This window comes from Phyllobates terribilis, unplaced genomic scaffold (assembly GCF_046119375.1).
Source record: "Phyllobates terribilis strain yellow unplaced genomic scaffold, ASM4611937v1 Scaffold_2__4_contigs__length_985480577, whole genome shotgun sequence".
In the NCBI taxonomy this organism is placed as follows: Eukaryota; Metazoa; Chordata; class Amphibia; order Anura; family Dendrobatidae; genus Phyllobates; species Phyllobates terribilis.
In genome coordinates, this window is record NW_027362762.1 from 743,074,147 (window position 1) to 743,096,186 (window position 22,040).

The window sequence follows — 22,040 nt, forward strand, 5'->3', positions numbered from 1 at the left end:
CCAATTCTGCATTTATCACCCACTCGTGTTTTTTTTTCTCCCACTCCTGAGAAAAAATACTGACCGAATACTGATAGTGGGACCGTGAATACCAGGAAGTAACAAAAACAAAACAGCTTTATTTGAAACATTCATAGACAAAAAATAAAAATTTCATATTTTATTGAATCAAAAGTTAAAATTATGAACCAATATTAAAATAAGCAGGAGAATATTTTCAGCTTAGCAGGGACTCATGACACGAGTCTGTATATGTCCTCTAAGTGCTAATCATGCACATAGCATGTAGCTGCACCCCGACGACGCAGTTTCGCCACGCTTCTAAGGGGGCACCTTAGAAGAAGCGTGGTGAAACGGCGTCGTCGGGATGCAGCTACAGGGCTCATGGACACTTTACCTATATAATTGTAAGTACGCTGACTATGCCATCTATACATATATTCTATTTCTCTTCATCCTTCATGGGGTGGATCTTGCCATGATATCCTTTGGTGTTAGACACTTGCCCTTTAATCTATTGATTTTGAATATTGCAGGAAGGACTATTTACCACACATCTATTTTTGTTAGCCTGATCTATTCTAGATATAGAAAATAGCGTATATTTCTTGATGAAATCAAAGAATTCTATTATCTTTTGTTGTCAGCATAATATTCTATGTGAATGATTAGCACTTAGAGGACATATACAGACTCGTGTCATGAGTCCCTGCTAAGGTGAAAATATTCTCCTGCTTATTTTAATATTGGTTGATAATTTTAACTTTTGATTCAATAAAATATGAAATTTTTATTTTTTGTCTAACCTCTTTTGTACCGATGACTGCACGTCGGTGGGTATTGTGTTATTAGCATTGAATTTTGGAGAGAAATATTTAATGTTTGACCATGTGGTAATTTATTGAAAACATGACACACCAAAAAGACAAAAAATGCAGCATCAAAAACGTGATAAAAACGCATGTAAAAAACACAATGAAAAAACGCAAGTAGCCTAATTTACATAACGTGTGCAGAAATAATGCAGAAAATCTGCAACATCAAAAACTCAACAAAGCTCATCCTGGGAACACAGCCTAAGGCCACCTTCACACTATCAGTATTTGGTCAGTATTTTACATCAGTATCTGTAAGCTGAAACCTGGAGTGGAACAATCACAGGAAAAGTATAATAGAAACACGTCACCACTTCTGTATTTATCACCCACTCCTGATTTTGGCTTACAAATACTGAGGAAAAATACTGCGCAAATACTGAACGTGTGAACATGGCCTTAAAGGTGAACGTATATTACTGATTGAGGACGTAATCCAGGAATTAATCATTTGCCGTTCTTTTTCCTACTTAGTGGATTTCGAGAACATAAAAATAGTAAAATAGACATGACAATAGACACAGTAAAAATGTACAGTGCAATATTAATTAATGAACTAGGACATACAGTAGATCTGAGTGTGGTACATAAGTCGCGTTTATATACTTAGTTCTTAAATGAGCTATACTCCCTTCCACACCAACTAACTAGTCCCTTGGGGATGTTCAGAGTTGTGACACAGAATGAAGAAGTTATTCAGGATTAGAGAAACATGGTTGTTTTCTTCCAGCCACCCACATCTTCCCATTGTTGCAGTTCAACTCTATTCACATTTATAAAGCCAAGCTGCAATACCAGACACAACCAATGGACAGGTGTGGCACTATTTCTGATAAAAAGCAGTCATGTTTTTCTGAACCCAGATAATCCCTTCACATGGGTAGCAATTTTATAAGGCTAGCCATAAATATTTGGCTTTCAAAAGCAACACAGTCCTGATGAATTAAATGCATTGGGGCTGATTCAAACAGTATGCACCAGAAAGCTGTGAAAAAATGTTGTCCCTGCAGAAATCAATCACCTTTTCAACTCCTGACCCAGCTGTTCCGCTTCTCCCCCTACCAGGGAGTTTTGCAGTAACTTATGACTCATACAGAGAAAATTGTCCTCCTGTTTCTACATAGAGCTTAGAAGAATTCAGCTAGTTTGTTTTTAATCACATGATGTCAAACCTAATGGAGAAGAGAAGAATTAGCTGGGTAGAAAGGCAAAATGAGCAATTGTAAGTACAGTGTCATATAATATAATTACAATATATGAGGAGGATAACATTTTTTTATGGGAGTGCTTCTTTTAATCTGTTGCAAAACGGCAACGAATAAATAAGAAACTGTGCATTCGACTTCAGGAATCTCTTTCACTTTGCAGGTCCTAGGAAACCCTTAGAGTTTTGTGATAAAGCTGCATAGAAAAAACACAACAAAAAATAGACAAAACTGCAATATGTGCACCCTACATCAAGACTGGTGTACAAAATGTCAGTCTTGATGAACAGGCTCTAAGTTTTCTTTTAAAGGGGTTGTCTGAGACTTTTATATTGATGGCCTTTTCTAAGGATAAAACCAGCACCCCGGCCAATGAGCTGTTATTATTTCTGACGGCAGCCGGATGGGCTGAGCTGCAGAGCTGCACAGCTCCATCTATTGCATAGTGGCTGCAGTCGGGTACTACACATCTGCCCTCTATTCGAATCAATAGGAGCCAGATGTGCAGTACCCGGCTGCAGCCGCTATGCATTAGATGGAGCTGTCTCAGCACATCTGGCCGCCCCTTACGCCAGGAACAGATGAGCAGCGTTGGTACTAGGTGTCACAACCCCATTGATCAGATATTGATGACCTACCCTAAGGATATAAAAGTCCTGAAAAACCCCTTTAATACTGTAGAACTCAAGATCCCATCATTACATTTTCAGCATCTTTCATATTCAAGTGGATAGGAATTTACTGCAATATTAGACCAGACAAAACTTGGGACAGGTGCAGGACTGATTCTAGAAAAAAATCGAATTCTGGACAATCCATCTTAGAACATCTCCAACGGGAAATGCAATATTTAACCGATTCTCCGTTGTCTGTTAGTATGTGGAGTTATAACTGTATTGAGAATAGAAAAACATGGCTGCTTTCATACAAAACACAGTGTAATTGAGCTTTGTGAGGTTTTGCAGCTTAATGTTATGTCAGTAAGGCCGGGTATAACGCTGGTGGGTGTAAATCCACTGCGCCATGGGCCGTGCTTACTCTAGAGGGTCATAACTATGTATCTACAGGGTATTCACCAGAGCCTCTGATAGTGATGATAGGCTGGACTGCTGCTAGACATTGCTCCAGTGCAATCCTAGGCACTTCAGCAGCTGACCAGAGTGTCAGAGACTCGGGTATGGGGTACCGGTGGGTGAGACAGAAGCGTAGTCAAGACAGTCTGAGGTCGGGTCAGGCAGCACAGGTTCAGAATTCCTAACCGAGGTCAAGAGTGAAGAGATTAGGGTAAATGAGAAGGCAGCCGGGTTGAAACAGATGAGACAATACAGGAATGTTCCAATACAGGGAACTAGCTACTAAGAACCTAAGTTCACGCGAGGAATCGAGGATGGAGTCGCCTGATATATCACCTTCTGACAGGTGATAGGCTGGGGAAGCAGATCTCTGCAGGACAGAATGGATACGAATTCCTGCAGAGTTCGACCTCTCCCCCTATGACTCACAAATAGCATAGCTGGAAGTGTAGCAGATCAGAGCAATGGTCAGGTACTGGGTGGAGCAAGGCGGCGCTTAGAAGGCGTGCGAATGTCTGGCATAAAACCGGGCTCAGGCTAATGTAAAAAAACACATGATTTTTCATCCGTATTGTCATCTGTATGCATTCCATTTGCAATCCGTATGTCAGTCTTTTTAATCCGTATGACATTCTTGTGGTATCCAATTGTTACATCAACAATTTAATGTATAATAAATAACAATAACTTTCTATGTTAATAATTGCAATGAATGCTTGAAAAAATAAATACCATGTGGATGGTAACCCATATGTGTTCTGTTTTTTGCATACCTGTTGAGTCATCATGGGAGAGTCTGATCCTAACTATGGATCAAAATAGTGCATGCTGCAATATTTTACACGCGGACAAGTAGTCTATTTATAAAAAAAAAATGTATTTTACCCATTTTGCATATGGTTAGCACATGTCACGTCTGAATGAGCCCTAAAGATGACTTCCAATACCAGACTCAACCCATGGACATGAGTCCCCTGGTGAGCTCCTTCTACCTTCCTAGTTTCTTCCTGCCTATATGCAAATAGAGACCTGCCAATCAGGTCAAGCATGTTTGGGAAACACCCAGGGGAACCCGATAGTGAGCTCTTCTTAACATGCCATGCTCCATTTTCACACAATGTTTTATTCCTCTGAAATATTCCGGAATAAAACATAGTTCACTGTAATGAGGGACCATGTCAAGAGTTTATAATGTCCAGGTTTCCTGCAGCATAAAACTGCTGATAGGTTCCCATTAGTCCTGGAGCTGGAAAAGAAAAAAAAATATGTTTGTGATCCTAAAATTAATTTTTCTTATTCAAAATTAGTGTTTGGTAAGTGGCCCATGAAGCTTGAGGGCATAGATCACTCTCTGCCTGCTCACGAACCACAAATCATGTGAGTGATGGGACTATTTCTTCATAGACTCAAAGAACTAGATAGCAACAGCCAAAAACACAAATGGGTGCCAAGGCAATAACAGCCAAAGCTCACAGTCTCCGAAATAAAAACATAAAACCTTTTTATTAGGACATCTAGAAAAAGGTCTAGTTTTTACCATAGTCTTCCTTTAAACCGGTAGTAATGTCACAATGCAAGTCAAACATCTGCAGCATTGCGGCAACTTCACAATTCACACTTTTCTGCAAATGAGTGTGTGTGTGTATATGTATATATATATATATATATATATATATATATATATATATATATATTAAAAAAGCATAATGTTTCATGTAGGTAGTTAATGAGGTGCCAGAAAATGAACACAATTCTTATCTCCTTCTCTTTATCCTATTGACACATGAAGGAGCGCTAAATTACATAGCAGGATCCAGACATGAAGAGGTATTGCCATTCTTGTGAAATCTGCTCTGAAGTAGTTACTATGTGATTACGGCAGTTCACTTTGCTGATTATATTATGAGCACAGGTACAAAGATTACAGTACATCTGTGAAGCCGGCTGCTGAGGTTTTAAGCATAGTAGGAAAAAAGCCATATTCCCCAGTCGCTGCCACTGCGCTGAGTGCTTTTTTTTTCCTTTTTTTTGTCTTCCATTTAAATTGTTCCAACGTCTAGAACACGATGTCTGTAGAAAGATTGACTTCACTTTTACAGGTTGCGTGCTGATAATTCATTGACATTGATAGCCGAACAGATTAGCAATTGTCATGCATCTGTTTACGTATGCTCATCATCATTACGTATGCTTTGCATCTGTGCATTATTTGCTTTTTTTTTTTTAAAGGAGTGCGGCAACTTTAAGAGCATTAATGCATGTCAGAATGAAAAGGTAATTACTGTGATTCAGACTGTTCCAGTCTTTCTTTTTTTTTCTTTACCCACCACTGAGAAATACTTACATTTTAAAAGAGAAAAATACATTTGGAATTAGTCATAAGAACATGATTCAGATCTGCCACATCCCTGTCCTCCTTCTTAGTTTTGGAACTTAAGTTCCTTTCACTCCGCCATGGAAAATAATTAGCCAAGAAAAAAAATTTCATGTTATGTAATTGCCCAAAAATACCAGCTTGCTTTTGCTCTGGTACTAAGCGTGCGGTTGACTTAGTTAAGACATTCCAGCGAGTAAACATTGACCATAAACTTTGTAAAGTCTGTTTTTTACACATGACGCACTCCTCACATTATGAGATAAATCATTGTCGTAGACTGTCCTTTGAATCTATGCCACAGGGAAACAATGTGAAGATGTCGGAGGGACAATATATCAAGGTCTGCAGCATTAGCTGCCTTTGTATGGTCAGAAGACATTTTTCTTCCCTAATGGATGGAGATCATGCATATATTGATTTGAATTATACAAAGTTATACAAAGCAGCTTGTGTCTTTAGTTTCATATCTTCGTAAATGAAATAATATTGGCAATGGGTAAAAGCAACCAGCTAAAGATAAGATAATACAGGCATTTATTGGACTAGTATCAAGTGCATAATATACCGTAGGCGTCTTATACTATGAGCTCCAGAGTCATATTCTTGATAAAATGTAGATGTAGGGAACAAAGTGCACAATAGGGTGATACCCTATGGAGGGCTAGGGGGTAAGTGCTTGGTTATCTCTCTCCTGGAGGAGCTGTGACAAACACAACTCCTATGTAGGCATGAATAATCAGCTACCGCCCCGGAGCTGGTGGAGAGGTCCTCCAGGAGATACTGAATCCAGTTGGATAACACACTTTCGATGGGTTGCGCTGCTGGAGTCATCAAATTCTTCAACAATGGTCATAATAAGGTTTTTTTTTTATTCATAACGCATTTCAATACTGTACCATGCTCTTTATGAAGTGAAAAAAAACAAATGTGACATATGTTTCTTTTACTTGATAAAGAGGCCAGTATGGCATTAAAACATGTTGTGCATGAAAAAAGAACCGTATTATCATCATCATTGTTGAAGAATCTGTTTACTCCAGCAGCGCAGCCCATCGAACGTGTTTTATCCAACTGGGTCTGAAAATTGAGATTCTGATTTGGGTTTTATCCTAAGCCATATTGCAAGACTCGTTAAAGGGTTGATAGTAGCTAATAGGATCGCTGCTTCCAATAGGTGGCGCTATAGATGTTGTAGTCCTCTTCCTCTCTGAAGAGACAATTTGCAGATTTAATTTCCCAGAGGAGCATTGCATGGCGAATAAGCCTCCTTACACTGGCATGCAACTCTCCACAAGGAAAAACGTTCCCCCTTAGACCTCAAACCAACTGGGTCCAAAGTCATATTCTTTGATATAGGTCCTGATGCCTGAGGGGGATGAACGACCCCTCTGCCACACAAGAAGACACCTTCATAATAAATGGCACAAATGGATCTTTGATGCCCCTGTTATAGACTTTAGATTGGTCATATCTATCTGGAGAAAGAAAGTCTATATAGAGGGTGCTGATAGCAGATTGTGCATGGTCGTCATACAGGTCCATGAATACTGACACTGATGACTCCACTAAGTGCTTTTAACGTGAGACTTCACTTTCTCAGCTAGTTGAATAATTGTTAGAGAGCCATATTAAAAGCAATTCCCTTATATAACACTATTATAATAATCCTCCCATTTTACAAGTAGAAGTTATCTGAAAATAATCCCGCAGGGCTGCCGAGAATTCCCCACCATTCCCCTGCAGGAAATTCCATACATTCCTGTAGAGTTATTGATTCAATCCCACTTCCACATTATTTTAATTATTTTAGTTGTATTGGGGAATTGCTATTTATGCAGCATTCTGCTATAACTTTTAATGTGATTACAAGGTAAATGATTTGCTTAAAAAGTGTTTTCTTGCAGCATTTTTTACAAAAATCAGACTTAATTTGTGTCATTTTTTTATTACTCTGTTTTTTTATTTTTGGCGATAATGCAGTTGGAAAATGTTATACACTCTTAAAACAGTGACAAAACCAAAGAAAAGAGCCCAAAAATAAGAGAGCCCAAATGACCAGAGATTTTGTACACATCAATATTACTTTATTAAACATATATTGCACGATTAAAACACCATAGTGCTACACAAGGAGGACACTGTTAGCTCCAATGTTCCTTTAATCACAGTTGGACATGTTTAGGGTACATATAAAATATATAATATAGAGGATTACCTTAGACCACTGTTTCTCAACCCTATTTAAACTAAAGTGACAAGTGCATAGTGCAAAAAAGGATTTTTTGTCAATTCCTTGTTGGATCCATGAGACATCAGTCCAACATTGCTACATAGGGAGATGCATAAGATGTTTATATAGCCATTATATGCTTAACTATCTAGTAAGGTGGCCCTGGTGTGGCTATGAGTGGTGCACCCCCACTGGGTTCCTATCTATTTAAGACCCATATATATAAAGCCTTCTAACAGGTAATTGTCCGTACTTACATTAACAGGCAGTAGCAATGCATGTGTCCTCGCGCCCCTACGCACGTTTCGCCTTCGCTTTGTCGGGGGGCGTGCTCTAGGGTGAACTGACGTTACCTTATATCAGGCACATCGTCCAATGGCATTGTCCGGTCTCGTAATGGTCCCGGAGTGCGGGGTAGCTTCATGAGTACGGTAGCAATGCAAGACTCTGTTGGCGCATGCGCCACCACACGTCACATCCTGTGGGACACTTCCGCCCGCCGACTGTGGAACGCTAGCGTGCCATCAGCGGTGCACACACCGGCGCGCCCTGTGTCAGGGGACGAAAAAGTCCGGAGCAACAGCGGCACGCATGCGCACTGGGGAGTGGAATGAAAAGAACTTATACAGATGGACGGTGAGCATAATAAAGAAGAAGATCCTGCACTATTTAGACATGAGTATATTCCACAGTATAATGGCAAATCTAATTGGGAAGAACCATATGAGAGTTATTACTGTTCTATATTGTTTATAAAAAGTCAAAGCAGTGCATTTTTATGTATTTTCTTCAATTTTTGGGTCTCTACCATTTATTTTCCAAATGCTGCCTACTGTAGGTTTGGTATTTTCTCATAGGCTTCTCTATAGGAAGAAAAATATGCATGAAAAAAAAAAAAACGAAGGAAAAAAACATCATTTGGGTTTTGGTGAGCTTTTGATGTTGCAGATTTTCTGCACCATTAGGTTACTTGCGTTTTTTCAGTGCGTTTTTTAGTGTGTTTTTTACATGCATTTTTTGTCTCTTTTTGGTATGTCATGTTATAAATAAAGCTGCTTTGCTTTTCACACTTCCTGGTATGTGGCTGTGAAAAAACGTTATTGCTATGCAGTTTTGATGTGTTTCTGCACTAAAAACACACGTGCGTTTTTTACCTGCAGATTTTCCAAAACTCATGCAAATCTAAGGCGAAAATTTGCACATAAAATTCTGTGTACCTGCAAGAGAAATTACTTGTTGTGGATTTGAAACACGCACTTCTGGTCAGTTTACGCTGAGTAAAAATCACAGTAGGCATGAGATTTCTATAAATCCCATCCACTTTGCTGAAACTGTAAGGCCACATTGCAAATTGCCTCTTCTGGCAACTATTGGAAGTAGCAATCCTACAAGTCACTATCGACCCTTTAACAAGTCTTGCAATATGACTTAGGATAAAAGCCAAATCAGAATCTCAATTTGCAGACACAGTGTTTTGGGGTATTGTCCTTTGTCAATGCAGATCTGATTTGGCTGGGTGAGAGGCTAAAACTGGGATCTAAGGGGTACGTTTTCTCCTTATGGAGAGTGACAAACCAGGTCTGGCATGCCAGTATGAGTAGGCTTAAACGCCTTGCATGCTCCTCTAGGAAATTAAATATGCAAATTGTCTCTTCAGAGAGGAAGAGGACTTGAACTCTAGTGCTACCTATTGGAAGTAGCAATCCTAGAAGTCAATATCGACCCTTTAACAAGCCTTGCAATATGACTTAGGATAAAAGCCAAATCAGAATCTCAATTTGCAGACACAGTGTTTTAGGATACTGCCTCTCGTCAGTGCAAAGTATGAGATTTGATTTGACTGGGTGAGAGGCTAAAACTGGGATCTAAGGAGTAAGTTTTCGCCTTACGGAGAGTGACATGCCAGGCCACATACACACGTTGAGTATTAAGTGAGTTTTTTACATTAGTATTTGTAAGCCAAAACCAGGATTGGGTGATAAATACAGAAGTGGTGACGTGCTTCTATTATACTTTTCCTCTGATTGTTCCACTCCTGATTTTGGCTTACAAATACCAAATATCACCAAATACTCAACGTGTGCACGTGGCCTAAGATGCTGCATTTCTGGCACAGCGAAAATACGCAGAATCAAAAACTCATTATGGGCACACAGCCTAAAAATCCTAAATATTTTATAATATGTAATAATAAATTGAAGTATTTATTTTACTATATATACAATAGTGAAAGCCTTTAGGTACACAGCCCTGTAAGATAAATCCAACCTGGTACTAGTGTCTACAGTACTTAATAGAATAATGAGTAGTGCGGAGCGGGCAGCTGATCTCCTGTAATCTTCAGTGTGCTCTTCTAGGACTTATTTCAAGCATTGATGTAGTTGTTGTAGGGTTGACTGTAGTGGCAATTTTAGATCGGAAATGCACTGAAGTGCTTTACTGAGACATTTCAGGAGTGATTAGTTTCTCCCTTGATGACTGTTATGAGCTGAACTATCATAACTGATAGCTGAAATGTTCACACTTGCTTTGAAGTGTCAGTTTATTGCTGGAGACATTTTTGTGGAAGGTGTGCCCTTTTTATTGATACAATACCAAAGTACACATTTCACATTCTTTTGTCGTGAGTCACCAATGTATAGAGGCAGTTAGCAATTTTTTTTTTTACCACATTAAAATTCCATGCTTTTTGCATGTTATAACGCATGATAAGCCTCATACCTGTAATATCTTCTTCTTAATAAAAAAAAGGCGTTCCAACATTGTTTTAATTCTTGACATAGCACAAATGATTAACGTGAGCTTTCTTCTAGGGACATCACAATTCACAATCTTTTTGCGCAAAATTAACTCATAATCTACTATTATAAAAAAAATCACAATTTTGGGGCAGTTACTAAATTGGAGATACAATACTTAAACATTAATAGGGTTGATCAATGACTCCAAAATATGCGCAAGTAAAAAATAATCCACATATTAAAAATTAATAAACAAGTAAAACCTTCTCCATATATTCAAGATTAATTAATGCATTCAATTGTTTAGGAGAATCCTTTCATTGTCAATCATACAATCTTGGGTAAGGTAGAAAATGTACAGTATATTTATACTGATTATTATTTATGTAGCAGTAAGCAATCCTGGAGGCAGAACTATATAAAGGGTAATTATAACAATGCTGTAATTATAATGTTTCACTGACAAGATGCAATAGGAAATAAAATGGAATAAATGGAAATAAATGAGTAGAAGAATGCAGTTATGTGCCTACAAATTAGGTTTTGGGGCAGTTATACTAGTAAAAGATTCTAAACTTGGTTGGGATGTGAATGGTTTGGTGACCCTCTACAATATTTAGCATGCAGTGCATCAGTAAGAATAGTAATAATAAGGATAATATTAACTTTTAATGCAGTGGCAATATTATAGGGAAACATACAAAAGGACAAATAACACAAAACAAACATCTATTTCAATTAATCTAAGGGAGATGCGAAACAAAGGGAGATGCAAACCTATTAATTATATAAAAGGAGATGCGAAACAAAGGTAGATGAGAATTTATTGGGAAAAAAATCCATGAGGTGGGAGAGAGCAGATAGAATAGATGTGGATTTCATCTTGTAGACTGGCCACTTCTGCACATGTCAATGGTAGATAGAAAGAAAGACATATAAATAGAGCGATAGATAGAAACACAGAGAGATAGATAGATAGATATGAGACAGATAGATATGTGATAGATAGAAATTAGATAGATATGAGACAGATAGATAGATAGATAGATAGATATGAGGTAGAAACAGAGAGATAGGTAGAAATGAGATAGATAGATAGATATGGATAGATAGATATGGATAGATATGAGACAGATAGATAAATAGATAGATAGATGTGTCATTTTAACATTTTTATAATTCAGGTTGCTTATGTTAGTATCTCTCCATCAGAAACTAGTAAATGTGAGATTCAATTTAGTTTTTCTTCATTTCTCAACATAACAGATAACTGCAGTTTATAAATAAAGGTAAAGAAAATGTAATTAATAACTATAAATAATTGAACTCAAAATGACTTTCACTTAAAACAAATCTTTTTGTAAAACTGGATTAGAAAAATTGATGATAAAATGATGTTGTACATAATTCAGTTTATTTTTAGACAATACAGTTACATATGTTTATTCATACTTTATAATTTTATTAACATTTAGATATTAGTGATTCCAAACTGGCTATAATGCTCAAGATGCAGCATGTACCTACCATATGGTGTAAAGATGTTATTGTATGCATAATTTGATTATTAGGGCTAGTTTTTCCTTTGGAGTTATGATAAACGCTAGTCTTTTACACTGGGTTAAAGGAAATAATTAATCTTGTAAATTGATAATTGATAATTTTACTTTCATCAAAGAAAACACATATAATACTTAACTAAAAATGAATCCATACTGGAAGACAATCCTCTGTTGCAGGAAAAGTGATATACCATTCCTAGTATATACAGTATATTTAGATAAATTGGTAAAAGGTGGACCTACATTACAGTGTGCTTTGCTTTTGGTTATTGTTTTTGCTTTTGTTATTTCCTTACCCTGAAATATGTTTAGCATCGGTACATGTATTTTCATCATGGCTTATTGTTCTCTAACTTTGCGTGCTCTTTATTGAGTGTTATGGCTTTTTTACATAACTTTTTATAGGTTTGTTAGAATATTTTGATGTTGCTGTATTCTTTCAGCATCCTTACAAAGTTGACTGTTCTTTTTCTGAAATTCAACAGTTGGTCACGTTTCTATTGTACTTTTGGGATTGTTTCTGGAATGGGCATTCCTTCCTCATTTATTTTGGGTATATATATATATATATATATATATATATATATATATATATATAAATTTTGTTCATTTAACTGTTAAACATTATGGTTTATGTTTGGTAGCTTACCTTAGAACACCAATTTTATAAATTAAACAAAGTCTATGATTTAATTAATTAAACGTAATAATTTCTCATTTTAAAAATATATTAGATGGTGAGCTTTTGATTTTTGTGATTTTCTCAGAGTTTTTCAAACCCTTTTTTTTTTGCTGACCTTATGTCCAGCTATTGTATCCGATAAAATACATTTTTCCATACTTGTTTATTTTTTCCAATAATTGTCAGAATCATTCCAATCGGTTGTCAATCAAAAACTATATCTGTTACTATGAACTAAACCATAGTGTCCTTATGACAGAACTTACAGGTGCCTCAGATCATTTTTAATCCGTTCACTCTAGACATGTGCCGAAGACTTTGCATTAGGAAAAAAAAACTTTAAGGATATGCTAAAATCGTTACGCTGCTGTTATTATTACTGATGTTAGTATTTTTTATTTTATATGCCATTTTTATTTTAAGAAAAAAAATACTTCTTCTGAAAGGCATTTTAGTACACTGAGGCAAAGGAGACACAATCCAGTGGTGCTTCAGTGTGTTCATCTCTGCTAGTTAATTGTTTCCTTTGTGAATAGTTCCTTTGCGCTGCACACTATATGTGCCAGACATGTTTCCTGTAAGAGATATGAGTTAGTGGCAGTATCTGTGACTGTGCGAGGCGTTTCCTGCAGTTTCTCCTGGGCGTTTTTTTCAGCTCCAGAGCACTGCCTATTTTTTTCTGAATGAGTGTCCTTTGTGTAACCTCAGTAATTCAGAACTTCTTTGATTCAGATGGGACTGCCCTTTTTTTGACGTGATTGCTTGCACCCAGCAGCATGTGATTGGTCAGCCTCTAATTGGCGCTACTCTATAAGACTCCAAGCACTTGAGTTATGCTAGACTTTCTCATTCCTGCCGCTCTGACAATCACACACTTCAGGCAAAGCTGTATGGGAAACTCTGGATTTATCAATTGCATTGACAGAAAGCTGCCTCTGCTGGAGGAACTCAAGGGCTGGGATTGAATGTGTTCTGCAACTTGAAAAGTCTTTCTAGGATTGTGCGCTGCTGGCTAAACCCTCAGGAATTCCAGCTAAGGCTCATTTTCTAGCCATCCCTAGTCTGTTTTGGATGTTAGGAGAAAACCAGAGGAGATCATGTATAGAAAGCTGAATAATGTTCTTTTCTCTTCCCTCTAGTATGAAAGAATGAGACTAGAACAGAAGATGAGATATTATCTTCAATTCCTCTTTACGGTGAGTTCAATAAGTGAAAATGTATCTTCAATTAACATCTTGCATATCATTTTAATTAATTTAGGAAACTAATGTTAGGGAAACAAGTAGCTTTTATTTTAAACTAATGAGAAGTTCTTTGTTCTTGTAGTAATAAGTTAGAGAAGACAATAGAATTCCTTTAATGTTTCTTTTTACTCTATTATGTTATACTACATACTACTATAGTTATGACGCTGCCTTTTACTAGTTAAATCTGCCACTATCGACTTGCTTGAAGCACATGGCAGGAATGATCTTCTACTGACGTAATGCTAATGACAGACGACATAGCGAGTCAGAAGTATTTACTAATCCACGGTCTGTTATATGTTAAGATAGAGAAGTTACAATACAATAGCTCCTTTCATTCATGGAGACTTGCTCTCACACTTCAGTGACAAGCAATGGAGAGAAAAGTGAGCTGCATCTCAGGGTCTAAGTACTTGCCTGTGGCTGTATTGTATAGAGGTCCCATAATTTGTTGTTATAGTGTGTATGTACATATGTGTGTGTGTGTGTGTGTATATATATATATATATATATATATATATATATATATATATATATATATATATATATATGTATGTATGTATATATATATATATATATATACACACTTGTATATATACATATATGTTTGTGTATGCATGTGTGTGTTCTATATATATATATATATATTACACACACACACATGTATGCTTGAGCTGTTCGTATGTGTGTATATTTATACATATGGGTGTGTGTATCTGATCTGTGTGTATGTATGTGTATATATACATACTGTGCATATGTAGCCTATATTTTATTATCTGAACAGTTTGTGATATGCTATGATTTTTTTTTTATTGCATTACTATGCAGCTGACAAGTTTGATTTGATAGTCTGTCCTCAAGTTTCTTTACAGGGTTATAAACTTAGCACCCTATCTGTTTTATGACCCCGCTCTATGCATTTAAGATCTAAACAGGAAACATTTTCTTAAGTGTAAAAGAAACCGACAGTGATAAGAAAAAAATGTTCAAGGAGCAATGTCCCTGAGCTAACCAGAGGTTTTACATTTTGCCCAGGTGAAGGTGTGTCAGTATTTTATTCGCTTAGTGCATGGTAATGAAAGATTGCTGCCAGAATGTGATATTGCCCAGTGACTGTGTGAACAAAGAACTTATATATTTTTATAATTTTTTTTTTGGGCTACAGAAAATTGGAGGAAGTATCTTGTTAGCAGACGGCATGCTGATTTGTGAAGTCAAGTGCTGCATAATCTAATACCTCGACTGTGTGTGATCTTATGTAAGTAACGTCACATCCTCATTCTTTCCTACGTGAACTAGCTTTGTCACATCCTAGTGTCCAAATATCCTAAGTACTCCAACTTATTCTCGTGACGCTTGCCTTCAAATGTCACGCTGGTGATCTAATTTGTGCACTGATGTGGAAAATGTGTGGGATTGTCCTGGGCTGTTACAAACTGTAGCCAAGAGTGCTTACGAGTGTGTTAAGTGTCCTACAGCCTGTCCTCTCTATGTATATGGCCTGAATACCAGAATTATTACAACATGTGCTTCTTTTATTTTCAGCATTAAAGCTTGCCAAGATTTCTCCATATTTCCAATTCTTATGTCACATAATAAAACAAAATTTCATGCTATTACATCTTAAAAGTTTATAGGATAAAATACAATAGACAAAATATAAATGAATCCAAGCTAAAAGAAGTATAAAGCTGTCATTGCTTCGATTCCATTCAGTAAAAGCAATACCCAAGTAGTGTGAAAGACAATTTTTCACAAACTGAACATAAAGGGTTATTCCCACCTCCATGATCCGATCCCAATACGTAGTAGGTGTAATAATAATAATATTAGCAAACACCTCCAATTAGAAATGTAGTATTTTTTCCTGATTCGCTATGTCTCTTCCTCATGTGCAGGCAAAGTAGGTACCCATGGTTACGACCATTAGCAACTAGCTAACTGTCACTATATCAGTGGTCGTAACCATGGATACCTAAGCTACTGCAATGCCTGACCATGAGGAAAGAGACATAGCGAATCAGAAAAACTATACTACATTTCCAATTGGAGGTATTTGCTAATATTATTATAACACCTACTATATATTGGGATAGGATCTTGGAGATGGGAATACTCCTTTAAGTGCCCAAGACCACACTGTAGTCAGTGACTTGGGTGTGTAGTTTTGAGAACCTATTTTATATACTCTATTAGCTATTCTGAGTTAATAGTGGCTTATTATCATATCTTGACCACAGTCAAGAGCATCTTTCACTTTGGACGATCTGACCTGTCCTCCAGTACAGGGACAAATCATTAATTTAAATAGGCAGTGCGTAATGCTTAATATACCCTGCGGGGTGCTGTTAAAAAATTGTTCACTTCTAGGCTGGTTTCCATCAGTTGTATAGACTTTGAATAGTGGTAGTGTGCATACATAATCTTTGTGTCATTGAAACTCTTAAACACTGTGGTCATGCAGGTAAGGAGAAAAATGGAATTTGGGACCCTATTGTGGTGATTTATGGGGTCTCTGCTGTGGTACCTACAGCAGTCATAAAATACTGTGCAAAAGTTTAAGCAGATGTGGAAAAAGTGCTGTCAAGTAAGAATGCTTTCAAAAATAGAAGTGTTAATAGTTTTTTGTTTTTATCAATTAATAAAATGCAAAGTGAATGAACTAAAGAGAAATCTCAATCAAATCATTATTTATTGTGACTTCCCTTGCCCTTCAAAACTGCATTAATTCTTCTAAATACACTTGCACACAGTTTTTGAAGGAACTCAACAGGGAGATTGTTCCAAACATCTTGAAGAACTAACTACAGATCTGTGGATGTAGGCTTGTGCAAACTCTTCTGCCTCTTCATGTAATTCCACACAGACTTGATGATGTTTTGATCAGAGCTCTGCAGGGGCCATTTCATCACTTCCAGGACACCTTGTTCTTCTTTACATTGAAGATAATTCTTAATGACATCGGCTGTATATTTCGGGTCATTGTCCTGCTTCAGAATAAATTTGGAGCCAACAGTTGCTTCCATGATGGTACTGCATCATGGATAAGTATCTGCTTGTATTTCTCAGCATTGAGGACACAAATAATCTTGACCAATTCAACATCTCCCTTTCCTAAATGCAGCCCCAAACTTGCAAAGAATCTCCACCATGTTTCACTGATACCTGTAGACACTCATTATTGTACCACCCTAAAGCCCTTGACAAACAAACTGCCTTCTGTTACAGCCAGATATTTCACATTTTTACTCAACAGTCCAGAGCATCTGCTGCCATTTTCTGCATTCCAGTTCCTATGTTTTCGTGAATAGTTAAGTCACTTGAGTCACAGCTTTGTTTCCATGTCAAAGCTATGGTTTTTGCCCGCAATTCTTCCATGAAGACTATTTCTGGCCAAACTTCTCCAAACAGTAGATTAGTATAGCTGGGTCCTACAAGTTACTGCCAGTTCTGAGCTGATGGCACTGCCGATTCAGAAGGGAATTATTACATGATGTTTCTTTCATCTGCTAAGGCTTTGTGCCCACATAGCAGATTTGATGCAGAGCGTTTTTGCCTCTGTCTGGCAGAAAAAAACGCATGCAGATTTACATGCGTTTTTTCTGCCAGAGAGAAGCGTTTTTACATGCGTTTTCGCATGCGTTTTTTCAATCAGTTTTCCAAGCGATTTTTAGCATCACTTGGAAAAGTGCTTGACAAGTTGGTCACACTATATAAATCCATGCAACCGGCATGGATTTATATAGTGTAACCAAGTAATAGTTAAAAAAAAGAATAAGAATGGTAAAAAATGTAAAAAAAAAAAAAAGAATTATACTCACCTTCCGGTGTCTTCCCGGTGTCATCTCTGCTGTGTCCGGTCTCTTGCATTGCTTGCGGTGGTGTGAAGGACCTGCAGTGACGTCATTGACTCATGTGATGGGTCACATGACTCAGTGACGTCATGGCAGGTCCTTCACAACAGCGCGAACATTGCAAGAGACTGGACAGTGTGGACAAAACACCGGGAGGACATCGGAAGGTGAGTATAAACTTTATTTTTTATTTTAAATTCTTTTTTTTACAGATTGTATGGTACCCAGGTCTGGATGAGACTCTCCTCTCCTCCAGACTTGGGTACCATCCGCACATTAGAACCCGCCAATTACGCAAGTACAGATGCAGTCTTGCGGAATTGGCGCGTTCTAATGCAAGTCAATGGCAGTGATTACGCTGCGTGTCCGCAAAATTAATGGACATGCTGCGTATTTTTGAGCGCAGCATAAACGCTGCGGAAAAATACGCAGCATGGGCATTGAAAGTGCGGAATTGCATTGGAGACCATGGGGGAAGGTTTACCAAGCGTTTCCCAAGCGTTTACGCTGCAGAAATTCCACAGCGTAAACGCTTGACAAAAGCATCGTGGGCACACAGCCTAAATCAAGTTTCCGTAGCCAACAACTGCATCTACAATCCTCAACACATTCATTTCCATTTCTTGGTGTCCTCAATTCTGAGAAATACTGGGAAATACTTATCCATCATGGAGTACCATCAAGGAGGCATCTAACTGACTTAAAATTTATTCTGAAGCATGACAACAACCCTCAATACATACAGCCAATGTAACTAACAACTATCTTCAGCATAAAAAACAACAGAGGAATCCTGGAATTGATGACATGGCCCCCTGGCTTCCACTTTCTGGCACTATGGTGAACTCCTGAAGATTAACAGTCTGGGCCAGTGGCATGACTGAACAACTAGCCATTTTGCTATTCCATTCAGAAAGCAGAGGCAGTTTTGTCTTTGAAGCATCAAAGGAGCGCAGAGGCTCTGAAGATGGCTAAATCTAGTGATCAACCAGTCTCAGAGGAGCGTTTGCAAGTTCTTTACCAAAGAGCTTGGAAGAGCATGCTCCTTGCCTAGGAAACAGGCTATCTTGGATAGGCTGCAGAGGTGGTTGGTAACCTACACAATGAGAAGAACACCATAGAATTAAAAATCCCTCTGTTCTTGAGAATGGAGAAAATTTTTAATATTAGGTAAATTCTTAAGTTGCATGTTTTTACAAGTTCTTTGAAATTTTACGCATTTATGATTGAGAAAAATGTGTTTCAAATTGGTATTTGCCAGATTAAATCATGGACTCAGATCTGAACTTTCATGGTTATTGGTTGCACTCTGATAAATAAGTAAAGGGGATCTGTTGCCAGGTTTTGCTACTTAATCTGAGAGCAGCATAGTATACGGGCATAGCCACTGATTCCAGCAATTTATCACTTACTGCTTAGTGTAGTTTTTATAAAATTGCAGTTTTATCAGCAGAAGATTAACACTGGAGGACTACTTGAACTGATGAGAGGTAGTTCAACTATGCCCCCACCACTGACTGGTAGCTTTATGCCTATGCACAGTGTACACAGGAAGCTGCCAATCAGTGGTGTGGATGGAGTTATACAGAGCTCAGCATTCAGAGAACTGTTGGATCTGCAGCAGAGAAAACAGCACCCAGTAAAGTAATTTATACATTGCTGGAATTATGGTCTCTGAACCCTAAATCAGGCTCACAGATGGGGTTTCCAAAAACCTGGCGACAGATTTGATTTAAACATAAGTTTGTATATTAAACAAAACCTAGACTACTACAATGTACTTTGATTGTTTCACCAATTATCAAGTGTGGTGCAACAAAAAGAACTGAACAGATAGGAGAGTAAGGTTCAACAGTACCCTGTCAGCACGCGCAGCTAGAAAATCTCCAAAATTCCCAATGAGATCAGTTACACTTCATGATGCATTATAACTTAGATTTCAAAGCCGAGAACAGACAATACTTTTTTTTAAATGTAACCCATCACCTATATTTTATACTTAATTAATCCAGATACTGGAACCTTATTTTTTCTAATCTGTCTTTTTTTTGGGGGTTTGTAGATTATTTTACTCTATTTTCTGCACAGGATTATGAGTGTAGCCATCTTGCCTGTATTTCTATTGATAGCATTTCAACAGGAAGGTGTTGTGGGCACGCTCTGTAACCTGTGCAGAAGTCATTTTGCAAAGAGGGGGAGCAAGTGACCTGTACCCAACTATTGTTAATGGGGAATGCCGTATTATTGATATATAGGTGTTATCTTCCATTATAATCCTGCCTGTAATAATAAGATTACTATTAAATGTGATCTCTGTCAGTGTCTCCGTGTACGGATTGAAAATAGCAAGATTTCAGTATTTGTTTTAATAATGATAGTGACATGTAAAATCATCAACTTTTTTAATAATACATTTAAAGGGTTAGTCTCAACATGTGTTTTAAAGAGCACACTGATCACAAGCCTCCTGACTTTCTTGTTACTCGGTGGCAAGCACTCCTTCTTGAGTGATAGTTCTAATGGAGCATTATTGTCCTGCTGCTGAACTGAATATGCCACATGTCAAGTCAATGTGCTTGTTCCAAAGTCTGCACTGATATCTATACATTTACATGGAGACATTTACATTACAGTGCATTTGAACAAGTGAAGTGCACTGTTAAGCAGCTGAAAGTGAGCAGTGATTAACTGCTCAAGCAGCTGATTGGTAATGGCTAGGGGCTTGTGATTTTCAGGACTGATAACAGCAGCTCTGAATCAGAAGTTGACAGGTAGGGAGGGGCAAGGTGAGTAGCACTGACAAAATTCTCAAAAATTGAATGGGCTGGAGAAAGACTACTGGGATCTCAGGAGTTAACTGTCAAATCCGAGTCTACTGCACCTTTTTGGCCATCTTCTGGCCATCTCCCCTTGGCAACTAGCTATAAATAATATAAGACAAAAACTCTTATAGCAGGAGAATGACAGCAGATCGAAAAAGCAAGTCATTTGCAAATTTACTTATTTTCATTCTGTCTAACTATTCCAATTTAATAACACAAAAACAACCCTTTAACATAAAAACTTGATTTGAATAATAGGTTTCTAATGATAGCAAAATACACGAACTGACACATAGCTAAAGATAGCTGGCAGAGAATGTTCCTAATGTGCTGGATGAGTGTGGGGTGTGAGGGTGGGGGCAAACGTTCATTAATATGGTTTAATCTAATGTTAACCTGTATAAATATTACATGGAAAATCCCTTTTTAAGGAAAATAGTCCCCCTTATACAATAAAAACACAGGATGCTATTCTCCTGTACCAGCGCCATTCCAGCGATGCCAGGGCTCGCATGACACTGTTATGCCATGTGAACCCTGCAGTCAATCAGTGGTAGCTAATGGCTGCTGCACTCACTTCTTCTGTTTGTCCAAGTTTCACACCTTCAGATGAACCTTGGACAAACGGAAGTAGAGAGAGAGCAGCAGCCTAAGAGCAGTCTCTTATTGGCTGCTGGACTCAAGTGGCATAACAATGTCACGTGAGCCCTGGTGCTGATATTGCTGGAATGGCGCCAGTACAGGAGATGAGTATACATCTTTACTCTTTAGTTTTCATGATGGAGACCAGAATTTTTATATCTATACACTGGCAGGAAAACTATAGGTTGATAACTTAGGGTTTCTTTTTCTCTTTTTACATTACCACAGTTTTTATGGATTGCCTTGTATATTATTTAACAGGCCAGTATCTCAGTTATCCAAATCATGTCATATCTCAGGAGAGGTAACAGATTCTCTTTAACTTCTTTCTCTTTAACCTTACATAAGATAGTCAGTGGAGAATTTTATGTTTTAACTATGTTTTTAGGAAAATATAGCTTGATTTTGGCTTTGAATATAGTAGAGTTGTAGTTAACCATGTGTTTAGATTATATCAATGGACATCAGCATTGGTACTACCATTGATGGCTTAACAAGCCATGCCCTCTTTACCATAATACATAGCTCCTGCTTGTGGAAGAGTCTAATTTCGACCTGCCCTGGTTCTGGCAACTGAGAACCATCTGTTGTAACCCTCAGACTGGTTTGGGAGGTGCAGAATACCTACCATGTGAATCAAGATTACTGGTGACTGAGTTGGGTGTGGTGGCTTTGAGTCAGTGCAATGCTATTTTAACTATAGATCTTTTGCTTTTTGGAGGTGGGG

At 37.7% G+C, this 22,040-nt stretch overlaps 1 long non-coding RNA gene across 1 annotated transcript in view; it reads left to right on the forward strand.

Moving 5' to 3' along the window:
* LOC141252961 (uncharacterized) overlaps window positions 1-22,040 on the forward strand; it is a 152,407-nt gene that overhangs the window by 115,181 nt on the left and 15,186 nt on the right. The window contains exons 3-4 of the long non-coding RNA XR_012314171.1: window positions 13,885-13,941; window positions 15,161-15,253. This is a non-coding gene — a long non-coding RNA (uncharacterized lncRNA). The remainder of the gene's footprint in view (window positions 1-13,884; window positions 13,942-15,160; window positions 15,254-22,040) is intronic.